Source organism: Geotrypetes seraphini, chromosome 9 (assembly GCF_902459505.1).
Source record: "Geotrypetes seraphini chromosome 9, aGeoSer1.1, whole genome shotgun sequence".
Lineage (NCBI taxonomy): Eukaryota > Metazoa > Chordata > Amphibia > Gymnophiona > Dermophiidae > Geotrypetes > Geotrypetes seraphini.
The window spans coordinates 82865497-82878300 of record NC_047092.1 but is presented as its reverse complement, the minus strand read 5'-3'; the positions used below and the strand labels follow the sequence as shown (position 1 = coordinate 82878300).

The 12804-nt window shown below is 48.7% G+C and overlaps 1 protein-coding gene across 8 annotated transcripts in view; it reads right to left on the bottom strand.

Annotated features, from left to right (window-relative positions):
• Window positions 1-12804, bottom strand: part of CREB3L2 (cAMP responsive element binding protein 3 like 2) — a 316327-nt gene that overhangs the window by 71134 nt on the left and 232389 nt on the right. The window lies entirely within an intron of this gene.

The following is a 12804-nucleotide window of genomic DNA, read 5'->3' as shown; positions in this document are numbered from 1 at the left end:
ATAAGATTACTATCTGTTGGATCCTTTCCTGTACACTACACTTCACAAATTTTAATCCTGTAAAACCCCATATTTAATACTTGAAAATTTGCATGATCCCAGTCACTAACCAAAACAAATACACCTCCACTGCCCACTCCTTCCCCTCACTCACCCAAAGTAGGGAAGGGATCATGGCAATAGTAGTCAAGAAGGGGCTGTGAGCTGGCATATGCTCACACCCACCAGCCCTCTGTGCAGATTTCCAGTCTAAAGTGAAGCTCATGCAGGAAGGGAAGATTAAGTTTTTACCTCGATAATCTTCTTTCTTTCTTCCCTTTTATGAGGGATATAAATAAAGGTAGAGATAGGTTCATAAAAGGGTATAGATAGGAGAATAATGAGGATTGTAAGGTTTTAGTAAAAGGATCACTTACAGGTCATGGACCTGATGGGCCTTCGCGGGGACTGCTGGGTGCGATGGACCCTGGTCTGACCCAGCGGAGGCAACTTCTTATGTTCTTAACATGGCACACGAGTCCTGACAAAAGGGTTAATTTCCCCTAACCATGAGCTTTGCAGAAGGAATCATACATTTTACTTCAGCTCCACCTCCTTCCTCAGTGGGCTGTACTGCCTCTCTTCAGTTTGTACCAAAGCAGTCAATCATTGCAATAGGAAACATAAGGAGGAGGGAGTACAGGGAACTTCCCCAACAAGACATTCTGTTCTGCTCTGACTGGACTACTGCAATCATTTCATACCTAGCAGGACAACCCAGGCATTTCCAGAAACTAAGTATCATCCAAAAGACCACGGTTAGACTAATCTTTAACCTGAAACAGTTTGGCCACTTAACTCTATTCAACCAAAAATTATATTGGCTTCCTGTTGAAGGAAGAGTTCTCTTCAAGTTTGGATGCCTAATCTTCAAAGCACTACATGGCCTACTGTAACTACCTAACTGCTCAGTTCCTGTTCTCATCTGCAATCCGCTCCACATGTTATCTTTTTTTTTTTTACCTTCAAAGGCTATACTCAGAAAAGATTAATTAAATAACTTATCATACCCAGCTGCTTCAAACTAGGACAAATGGTTAGAATATCAACTTCATACACTTCTCCCTCCGAATCTGCGGTTTCAGTATCCATGGATTCGGTTATTTGCGATTTTTTTTTAAACGAAACTCTGCATCTCGGACATCCTACGCTCCTACCCTGTGCAGATCACTCATTCAAAATGGCTGCCGTGAGTTACCGTAGTCTCTCGAGACTACAATGGGAATTTCCCGCAGTCATTTTGTATGAGTGATCTGCATGGGGCAGGAGCATAGGCAGATCGCTTCTGTCCCGAAAGTCCGCTAGACCACCAGGTAAGCTCTGGGTAGGTCCGGATACAGCGTTTCGTTTTAAAAAAGGTTCGGGATGCCGGGGGGAAGGTGGGGGCAAGTCAGAGCCTGCCCAAAAGTTATTCGCAAATTTTCAATATTCGCAGGCCGGCTCTGCTCCTAACCCCCACGAATATTGAGGGAGAAGTGTATATGCATTTTAGAAAGCCGTTAAAAACCCACATGTTCTCAAAATTCTTGCAATTTCTCCAAAGTAGCATGCTGATGTAAAACTATTAACCTGTCGATGTCAATGTTTTATCTATTGTAGCTCACTGACAATGGTAAGTCCACCTCTTTTGTAAACCACATAGAACGGAAAGGCTTTTGCGATATTTAAATAAAAATTTAAGCTCTGTTATTTTATGATATGTAATAAGTATAACGAACAATGTTAATCACAACATATAGCAATGTTACTTACCGTAACAGTTGTTATCCAGGTACAGCAGGCAGCTATTCTCACTAGTGGGTGATGTCATCCGACAGAGCCCCGATACGGACATCTTGCAAGCATGTCTTGCTTGAAGAAACTCAGAAGTTTCGAGATGCCCGCACCGCGCATGCGCCAGTGCCTTCCCGCCCGATGCTCCGGGCGTGTCTCCTCAGTTCAGGTAGCTAGCAGAGAAGCTAACCCAGAGGAGGTGGGTGGGACGTGAGAATAGCTGCCTGCTGTCCCTGGATAACAACTGTTACGGTAAGTAACATTGCTTTATCCCAGGACAAGCAGGTAGGTATTCTCACTAGTGGGTGACCTCCAAGCTAACCTCAATGGGATGGTGGGAGAGTTGGCAACTTAGGAGAATAAATTTTGTAACACTTTTTGGCCAAACTTTCCATCCCGTCTGGAGAAAGTATCCAGACAATAATGAGAGGTGAATGTATGAACCGAGGACCAAGTGGCAGCCTTACAAATCTCCTCAATCGGTGTCGATCTGAGGAAGGCTACAGAGGCTGCCATTGCTCTGACCTTATGGGCTGTGACCTTACAGGGAAGGGGTAATCCAGCCTGGGCATAGCAGAAAGAGATACAAGCCGCCATCCAGTTGGAGATGGTGCGCTTCGATACAGGTCATCCCAACTTGTTTGGATCAAAGGAGACGAAAAATTGAGGAGCAGTTCTGTGTGGTTTGGTGCGATCCAAGTAGAAAGCCAAAGCACGTTTACAGTCCAGAGTGTGAAGAGCTGATTCTCCAGGATGAGAATGAGGCTTTGGAAAGAACACTGGAAGCACAATGGATTGGTTGAGGTGAAATTCAGAGACCACTTTAGGCAGGAATTTTGGGTGAGTGCGGATGACCACCTTGTCATGATGGAATACTGTGAAAGGTGGGTCCGCCACCAAGGCCTGAAGCTCACTGACCCTGCGAGCAGATGTGAGGGCCACCAGAAAAACCACTTTCCAAGTGAGAAACTTTAGTGGAGCCTTGCTCAGAGGCTCAAAAGGAGGTTTCATAAGCTGAGAAAGGACAACATTTAGATCCCAAACCACTGGAGGCGGTTTGAGAGGAGGATTGACATGAAAAAGTCCTTTCATAAATCTGGAAACCACAGGATGAGAGGAGAGAGGTTTCCCTTGTAGAGGCTGATGGAAAGCCGCAATAGCACTCAGGTGGACTCGTATAGATGTCGACTTGAGACCAGACTGAGACAGATGTAAAAGATAGTCCAAAACAGAGGATAGGGAGGCTCGCTGAGGCTCCTTAGAATTGGAAATACACCATGAAGAAAATCTAGTCCATTTTTGGGAGTAGCATTGACGAGTAGCAGGCTTCCTGGAAGCCTCCAAGACATCCCTCACCGCCTGGGAAAACTGGTGCGGAGTTACGTTGAGAGGAACCAAGCTGTCAGGTGGAGAGACTGCAGGTTGGGATGAAGCAGAGACCCCTGATGCTGAGTAAGCAGTGAAGGAAACACTGGAAGTAGGCACGGTTCCCTGCTGCTGAGTTGAAGTAGAAGGGAGAACCAAGGTTGCCTGGGCCACCGAGGAGCTATCAGAATCATGGTGGCATGGTCGGACTTCAGCTTGACCAGAGTCTTTTGAATGAGAGGGAATGGCGGAAACACATACAGAAAGCGATTCCCCCAATCTAGCAGAAAAGCATCTGCCTCGAGGCGATGAGGAGCGTAGATCCTGGAGCAAAACTGAGGCAGCTTGAAATTGTGGGGAGCCGCAAAGAGGTCTATCTGAGGCGTTCCCCACTGAGCAAAGATCTGATGAAGGGGCTTGGAGTGGAGTGTCCATTCGTGAGGCTGGAGAAGACGACTCAGTTTGTCTGCCAAGACATTGTCCTTCCCCTGAATGTAGACAGCTTTGAGGAAGGCGTTGTGGCGAACCGCCCAATCCCAGACTCTGAGAGCTTCCTGGCAGAGGGAGGCCGAGCCCGTGCCCCCTTGCTTGTTGACATAATACATGGCGACCTGATTGTCGGTGCGAATGAGGACCACCATGTCGTGAAGCAGATGTTGAAAAGCTTGAAGAGCATTGAAGATGGCTCTGAGCTCCAGAAGATTGATTTGATGGAGTCGGTCCGCACAGGTCCAGAATTCCTGAGTGCGAAGCCCATCCAGATGAGCCCCCCAGGCATAGGTCGAGGAATCGGTAGTGAGAACCTTCTGATGAGGAGGAGTGTGAAACAGCAAACCTCTGGATAGATTCGAAGAGGTCATCCACCAAAGTAGAGACTGCCGAATAGCAGGAGTGACTATGATGTGTCGAGTCAACGGGTCTGACACTTGAGTCCATTGAGAAGCTAGGGTCCACTGAGGAATTCTGAGATGGAGCCTGGCAAAGGGCGTCACATGAACTGTAGAGGCCATGTGGCCCAGGAGGACCATCATGTGTCTCGCTGAGATGGACTGGCGAGAAGATACAGACTGGCATAGACGAAGAAGAGCATCCATGCGCTGAGGAGGAAGGAATGCTCGAAGCTGGATGGTGTCCAGTACCGCCCCGATGAAGGGAAGGGACTGGGTAGGCTGCAGATGAGATTTGGGAAAATTGATCTCGAAGCCTAGGCTCTGCAGGAAGCAGATCGTGGTCAAGGTCGCCGAAATGACCCTTGGAGCTGACGGGGCCTTGATGAGCCAGTCGTCGAGGTATGGAAATACCTGAAGACCCTTGTTCCAGAGTGAAGCGGCCACCACAACCAGACACTTCGTGAAGACTCTGGGAGACGAGGACAGGCCGAATGGAAGCACTCGATACTGCAGATGTAGATGTCCCACCCGAAATCTGAGGAAATTGCGGGAGGCCGGATGAATGGGAATGTGAGTGTAGGCCTCCTTGAGATCCAGAGAGCATAACCAGTCGTTCTGCTCGAGGAGAGGGTAGAGAGAAGCAAGTGTCAGCATGCGAAACCTCTCCTTGACTAGGAATTTGTTGAGGGCCCTGAGGTCCAAAATGGGTCGCAGGTCGCCCGTCTTCTTCGGAACAAGGAAGTACCGGGAGTAAAACCCCTGGTTCAGTTGGTCCGTCGGGACCGGCTCCACGGCACGAAGCTGGAGCAAAGCCTGAGCTTCCTGGAGAAGAAGGGCGGTCTGAGTCAAGTTGGAAGGATACTCTTTTGGAGGGTGGTCCGGAGGGACCCGATGGAAATGAAGAGTATCCTTCCTTGATGATAGTAAGGACCCAGAGGTCGGTTGTTATGGCCTCCCAGCGATGATAAAAATGATGGAGGCGCCCTCCGATGGGAAAAACAGGGGGAGGCAGAACGAGGTTGGTTATGCCCTCGACGAGACAGTCAAAAAGGCTGAGTGGTCTTAAGGACAGCAGGCGATTGAGACTTAGGCTGACCCTTTTGGGGAGGCTGACGCTTCGCCGGTTGCCTCGCAGGAGGAGTTTGCCTCGGCTGATAACGCCTCTGATAAATCAACGGCGGACGAGAAGGTCGAGACTGCTGAGGCTTAGGCTTCGGCCGAAGGATAGATTGGAAGGACTTTTCGTGGTCAGACAACTTCTTCGTGACAGTCTCGATGGATTCGTCAAAAAGATCCGCCCCAGCACACGGGACGTTTGCCAGGCGGTCCTGAAGATTCAGGTCCATATCAATGGTCCGCAACCAGGCCAACCGGCGCATCGCCACCGAGCAGGCCGCCGCTCGGGCGGAGAACTCGAACGCATCATAGGCAGATTGCATTACCTGAAGCCGAAGTTGGGACAGCAAAGCAACCACTTCCTCAAACTCAAACCTAGCCTGGGATTCGATGTACGGTGTGAACTTCCGAAGCACAGGTAGAAAAAATTCCAAGTAGGCTGCAAAGTGGAAATTGTAATTCAGGACTCGAGACGCCATCATCGAATTCTGATAGATGCGTCGACCAAACTTATCCATGGTTCTGCCCTCGCGGCCCGGAGGCACTGAAGCATAGACCTGGCCAGGATGAGACCGCTTGAGCGAGGATTGGACCAGGAGGGACTGGTGAGAAAGCTGAGGACCCTCGAAGCCTTTATGATACACCGTGCGGTACCGCGCATCCAATTTGCCAGGGACCGCAGGGATAGAGTAAGGAGACTCGAAGCATCGCATGAAGGTCTGGTCGAGGAGCTTGTGCAGTGGAAGCCGCAAGGACTCTGCCGGAGGACGAGGCAAGTGCATGGTATCGAGGTACTCTTTGGAATATCGAGACCCAGCATCGAGAGTAATGTCCATGTCATCCGCCATCTGCCTGAGGAACGATGAAAAGGACAGTTGGTCTGCCGTCGCCGGTCTGCGAGACGGACTAGAAGAAGAAGAGGCTTCAGGCTCCAGAGAGGCCTGCGAGCAACAGGACGAGTAGAAAACCTCGGTGTCTTCGAACTCCGGGCCCGCAGGAGGAGACCCAGTCGAAGCCGCATACCCCAACCGAGGCAATTTTTTCTGAGGCGAAACGGTCGAGTGTCGAGAGGAATGCTTCAAAGAATGTCTGGATCGATGCCCCTTCCGATGCCTGGAAGGGGATCGAGCCTGTCTGTGAGAAACTGGGTCAGACGCCTCCAAGGAGCAGATTGGACTCGATGCCATCGATCGCAGAGGCGGCAGAGTCGGCGCCTCCCCCGTCGCCGCCCAGGTTTGATAGGGGGTTCGGAAGAATTCGTCCTGCTTCCTGCTATGCCCAAGACTGGGTGGCCCCGAAGGTGGACGCCATACTGAGTCATGGGGCGGAGGGAGGTCACTAAACGAGGCTTTTCTCGAGGGGATGGGCTCCAAGGGAGGCATATCACTAAGGGAGGCCCTCCTTGAGGGAATCGGTTCCAAAGGAGGTACAGCGCTAACGGAGGACCTCCTCGAGGACCCGGACACCGCTCGCCGCTCCTCCTCGCCGAGCAACGAGGTCGTGCGGCGAGGAGGAGGAGGAGGGGGCAGTCCGCCCCTCGAAGCCGAAGCTGAAAGGTCACCCTGGATGGTGGCAATCAGCCGAGGCCCCATGGTCTGCATGAGCTCCACAAACTGAGCCTCCAGGATGGACCACAACGAAGCCGATATGGAGGGATCCGCACCAAAAGGGGGCCCTTCCGCACGGTCTCCGCGCTCCTTGGGTGCTGCGTGCTTCTGCTTGCCAGTCTTCAGCACCTTTAGCACCACTGGTGGAACAGTCGGGGTCGATACCTGCTCCGAGGAGACGGATGAAGGCACCGGCGCCGACGTCGGGGCCGAAACCGGTGTGAACGATGCCGGCTTCTGGAGGCCCGAAGCAGCCGGGGAGGCAGAGGGCTTCGCTGAAGGAGTTGAAGCACCCGTCGATGTCGAAGCTGCAGGATCCGATGAAGCTTCCATCTTGAACATGGACTCCCACAGCAGACAGCGACGCTTAAACGCTCTTGCCGTCAGAGTGGAGCAAGGCCGGCACGATTTCGGGAAGTGATCCGGTCCCAGACACTGTAAGCAGCGTCGATGAGGGTCCGTGAGCGAAATCGCGCGCTGGCACTTGCTACACTTTTTAAAACCGGTAATCGGCCGGGACATAGGCCGTAAAAGCTCCGCCGCAAGGTCGAAGGCGCGGGGCCCCAACCATGCGGCCGACCCGGTATCGGAAGGAAAAAATTTTTTTTTTTTTTTTTAAAGAAATCAAAGAAAGAAATAAATGCACAGGAGAGCCAAAAGAACTCAACCCGCGGCAAAAAAGAAGGCAAAAAAGAGATTCAATGGGCGCAAATTGAAGATAGATTTCTCAGCTCCGCGGAAGAAAAAGAACTGAGGAGACACGCCCGGAGCATCGGGCGGGAAGGCACTGGCGCATGCGCGGTGCGGGCATCTCAAAACTTCTGAGTTTCTTCAAGCAAGACATGCTTGCAAGATGTCCGTATCGGGGCTCTGTCGGATGACATCACCCACTAGTGAGAATACCTGCCTGCTTGTCCTGGGATAACATATAAAATGAAGTGGAAGAATCAAGTCACTTATCTGAATGAACACAGCCCCAACATTTATTGAGTTTGTAAACTCTCAATTGCATTAGTAACAATAATACGACATTGTATTCATACATATCTGACTGTCATGAAAAGATCTCAAGTTCTGGATAGATATACTTGTCCTATATTTTACGCAGGCAAATAATTACACTGAAGGGCTGGGTGTCAGGACTCGTATGCCATGTTACAAAAAAGAAGATTATTGAAGTAAGAACCTAATCTTCCCTTCCCTTCTGGTGCACATGGCATACAAGTCCTGACGAATGGGACGCATCAAAGCAATCCCTTGAATCCAGAGTGGGACAGATGAGCCTGTGCCTAACACTGAAGGCCCAAAAGCAGCATCCTTTTGCGCTACTATGTCCACTGTATAAAACATGTAGCCGCTGTGTAAATATCCTCAGGCAGGATTGCCTGGGCCTCTGTCCATGAAGAAGCTAAACTTAGTGGAATGTGCTCTCAAAGATAATGGTGGCTGTTTACCACAGCCAACGTACAATAACGTAATCACCATGCAAATCCATCCAGAAATAAATGCCTTAAATGCTAGCTTGTCCAGTCTGGCCATACTAGTTAGGAGAATCGAATGTCATTCGTCACTTCTAGATAACAGAGAACTCTCCTCACATCCAGAAACTTCAATACTCTGTCCTGTGTCCTCGAACATGGACTAGAATGCAGGCAGTCGGACCTCTTGACAGATGTAAAAAGCTGAAACTATCTTTGGCAAAAAGGAAGGAACCATGCACAGAGATACCCCGGCTTCAGTAACCTATTTGTTTATTTTTTAGCTCGCCCTCCTAAAGGAGTTCAGAATGGGTTACAAATCAGGTACTCAAGCATTTTCCCTATCTATCCCAGTGGGCTATCAATCTATCTAATATACCTAGGGCACTGGAGGATTAAGTGACTTGCCCAGAGTCACAAGGAGCACTGTGGTGTTCTGATCCCACAATCTCAGGAGGCTGAGGCTGCAGATCTAAACTACTATGCCACACTCTCCTCCACCTAAAGAAATAACTCTCTGCATGAAAGTGTTTGCAACTCTGAGACTCATCTAATCGAGGTGATAGCTCCTAGAAAGAGTATCTTATCTAGCAGCGACACCTCTTGCAATGGCTCATGCAGAACCTTACTGAAACCCTGCCAAACTATGCCAAGGTTCTAAGATGGAAAAGGTTGTCTTACTGGAGGATAAAACCTGATTGCCCCTTCAAGAATCTGGCTATTTCTGGATGAGAACCCATGAAAACCTTTTCCAACCACAAGACATACAAGTCCAGCTTGCAGAAATACCAGGACTACTGAAATTGGAGTCTTCATGTGCTCCACATTGCCATTAGCACACCAAAGCTGAAACATTTTCCCACATTTTCTACGAGGACCGGCAAAAAGTATAGAAGTAGAAGAGTCGCTGGGAAACAGTGATCACAATATGATCCACTTCAACCTAGACACAGGAATAAAAAATCGATCCAGAACGACTGCCATGGCACTGAACTTCCGAAAAGGGAACTACGAAGGGATGAGTCATGGTGAGAAAGAAGATTAGGAAGAGGATAAGCACTGTAAATACACTAGAACAAGCATGGTCTCTTTTTAAGGACACAGTCACCGAAGCGCAAAATCTATATACACCGCGTATGAACAAGGGATCTAAGAGGAAAAAGAACAAGGAACCGGCGTGGCTCACTGTAGCAGTAAAGGAAGCGATCAGAGACAAGAAGACTTCGTTTAAGGAATGGAAAAGAACAAAAATGGATAGAAATTGGAAAAAGCACAAACAATATCAAAGCAAGTGCCATAAGGCGGTAAGAGGGGCCAAAAGAGACTATGAGAAAAAATAGCCAAGGAGGCAAAAAATTTTAAGCCGTTCTTTCGATATATTAAGGGGAAATGACCCACGAAGGAAGCAGTCGGGCCATTGGATGACCATGGAATAAAGGGAGTACTAAAGAAGGACAAAGCCATCGCCAACAAACTGAACACATTTTTTGTGTCTGCATTTACAGAAGATGATATATCTAATATACCAGAAGCCTACAGGCTATACACAGGAAATGAAGATGGGAAACTGACAGGGTCGACAGTCAGTCTAGAAGAGGTATGCAGACGGATTGATAGACTTAAAAATGATAAATCCCGCGACCAGACGGCATCCACCCGAGGGTAATCAAGGAACTGAAAGGGGTTATAGCTGAACTGTTCCAACTAATAGCCAATCTGTCGATCAAATCAGGAAAGATTCCAGAAGACTGGAAAGTGGCGAATGTTACGCCGATCTTCAAGAAAGGTTCGAGGGGAGATACGGGCAAATATAGACCAGTGAGTCTGACTTCAGTACCGGGAAAAATGGTAGAGGTGCTGATAAAGGACCACATCATTAATCACCTTGACAGACACAATCTGATGAGGACCAGCCAGCACGGCTTCAGCAAAGGAAGATCTTGCTTGACAAAATTACTGCACTTCTTCAAGGGAGTAAATAGGCAGATAGACAAGTGAGACCCAGTCGACATCGTATATCTAGATTTTCAGAAGGCGTTCGACAAGGTCCTGCATGAATGTCTACTTTGAAAAATTGCGAGCCATGGGATCAAGGGTGATATACTCACATGGATTAAAAACTGGTTGGCAGATAGGAAACAGAGAGTTGGGGTAAATGGACTAGAAAAGCATCACAAGTGGAGTTCCACAGGGTTTGGTGCTCGGGCCCCTGCTCTTCAACATATTTATAAACAACCTAGAAATTGGCACAACGATCGAGGTGATTAAATTTGCGGACGATACAAAGTTATTCAGCGTAGTGAGGACACAGAAGGATTGCGAAGACCTACAATGAGACATAAACACACTCGAGGAATGGGCCGCGAAATGGCAAATGAGGTTGAACGTGGATAAGTGCAAGGTGATGCATGTTGGTAACAAAAATCATATGCACTAATACAGGATTTCCGGTGCTGTACTCAGAGAGAGCCCTCAGGAAAGAGACTTGGGAGTACTTGTAGACAAGTCGATGAAACCGTCTGAGCAATGCGCAGCGGTGGCGAAAAGGGCAAACAGAATGCTAGGAATGATTAAGAAGGGGATCACAAACAGATCTGAGAAGGTTATCATGCCACTGTACCGGGCTATGGTACGCCCTCACCTGGAATACTGCATCCAACACTAGTCGCTGTACATGAAAAAGGGCATAGTACTACTCAAAAGGGTCCAGAGAAGAGATACAAAAATGGTTAAGGGACTGGAGGAGTTGCCGTACAATGAGAGGCTAGAGAAACTGGGCCTCTTCTCCCTTGAAAAAAGGAGATAGAGGGGACATGATTGAAACATTCAAGATAATGAAGGGCATAGACTTAGTAGAGAAAGATTGTTCACCCTCTCCAAGGTGGAGAGAACAAGAGGGCACTCAATAAAGTTAAAAGGGGACAGATTCCGTAGAAACGTAAGGAAGTTCTTCTTCACCCAGAGAGCGGTGGAAATCTAGCACGCTCTTCCCGAGGCTGTTATAGGGGAAAGCACCCTTTAGGGATTCAAGAAAAGGTTAGATAAGTTCCTGCTGGACCAGAACATACGCAGGTAAGGCTAGACTCAAATAGGGCACTGGTCTTTGACCTAAAGGCCGCCACGTGAGCGGACTCCTGGGCGCGATGGACCACTGGTCTGAGCCAGCAGCGAAAAATCTTATGTTCTTATGTCTTAGCGTAGGCCGTGACCATTGCAGGCTTCTTAGCTCTAAGGAGAGTAGTGCTAATAACCTCCTTCTTTGCTCTAAGGAGAGTAATACTAACCACCTTTCCACGTTAAAGCTGCACACTCAAAAGCCATACCATAAGCCTAAAGTGTTCTGGACCTTATGACCATAAATCCACATGAACAAGCAATTTGAGACCATTGTCTCTCTGCTGGTGCACCAGATCCATGTACCAGGGCCGATGCAGCCAATCTGGGGTTACCAGGATTACCAATCCTGGGTAGAGTGCTATTCTGTGGATGATCCAGCCTATCATGGTCCACGGGAGGGGGTTGGGAGAGAGACACGTACAACAGCTCTTTCTCTGGCCACAGTTGTACTAAGGCATCCAATCTAGCGCTTCCAGACTCGCATGTTTGAAAGAAGAAAAACTGCTTTCTTATTCACCGCTGAAGTCATCAGATTGACCGTCGGTCATGCTCAACGAAGAACAATGCATTGAAAGGCTTTCCAGAATAACTTCCACTCCCCTGGGTCCCATGTCTGCCGACTGAGATAGTCTACATGTACATTCTCCACACTTGCTACATGAGCTGTGGAGATCTGTGGAGATCATTTGCAGATAGATCTCTGCCCAATGGAACTGGGTCTCCAAGTCTTAATTGAGCACTTCTGTCGCTTCCGTGCCAGCTGACATAAGCCACATAAGAACTGCCGCTGCTGGGTCAGACCAGTGGTCCATCATGCCCAGCAGTCTGCTCACGCGATGGCCCCCAGGTCAAATGCCCTAACAGAGACTAGCCCTACCAGCATACGTCCTTGTTCAGCAGGAAGTTAACTAACTTTGTCTTGAATCCCTGGAGAGTGTTTTCCCCTATGACAGACTCTGGAAGAGCGTTCCAGTTTTCTACCACTCTCTGAGTGAAGAAGAACTTCCTTACGTTTGTACGGAATCTATCCCCCCTTTCAACTTTAGAGAGTGCCCTCTCATTCTCCCTACGCTCTTCTTTGGACCCTTTTGAGTAATACTATATCCTTCTTTATGTACAGCGACCAGTGCTGGACCAGGTGAAGGCGCACCATGGCCCGGTACAGTAGCATGATAACCTTCTCCGATCTGTTCGTGATCCCCTTGTTTATAATTCCTAGCATTCTATTCGCCCTTTTCGCCGCCACCACATATTGCATAGACGATTTCATCGACTTGTCGATCAGAACTCCCAAGTCCCTTTCCTGGGAGGTCTCTCCAAGTACCGCCCCGGACATCCTGTATTCGTGCATGAGATTTTTTGTTATCGACATGCATCACTTTACACTTATCCACATTGAACCTCATCTGTCATGTCGAT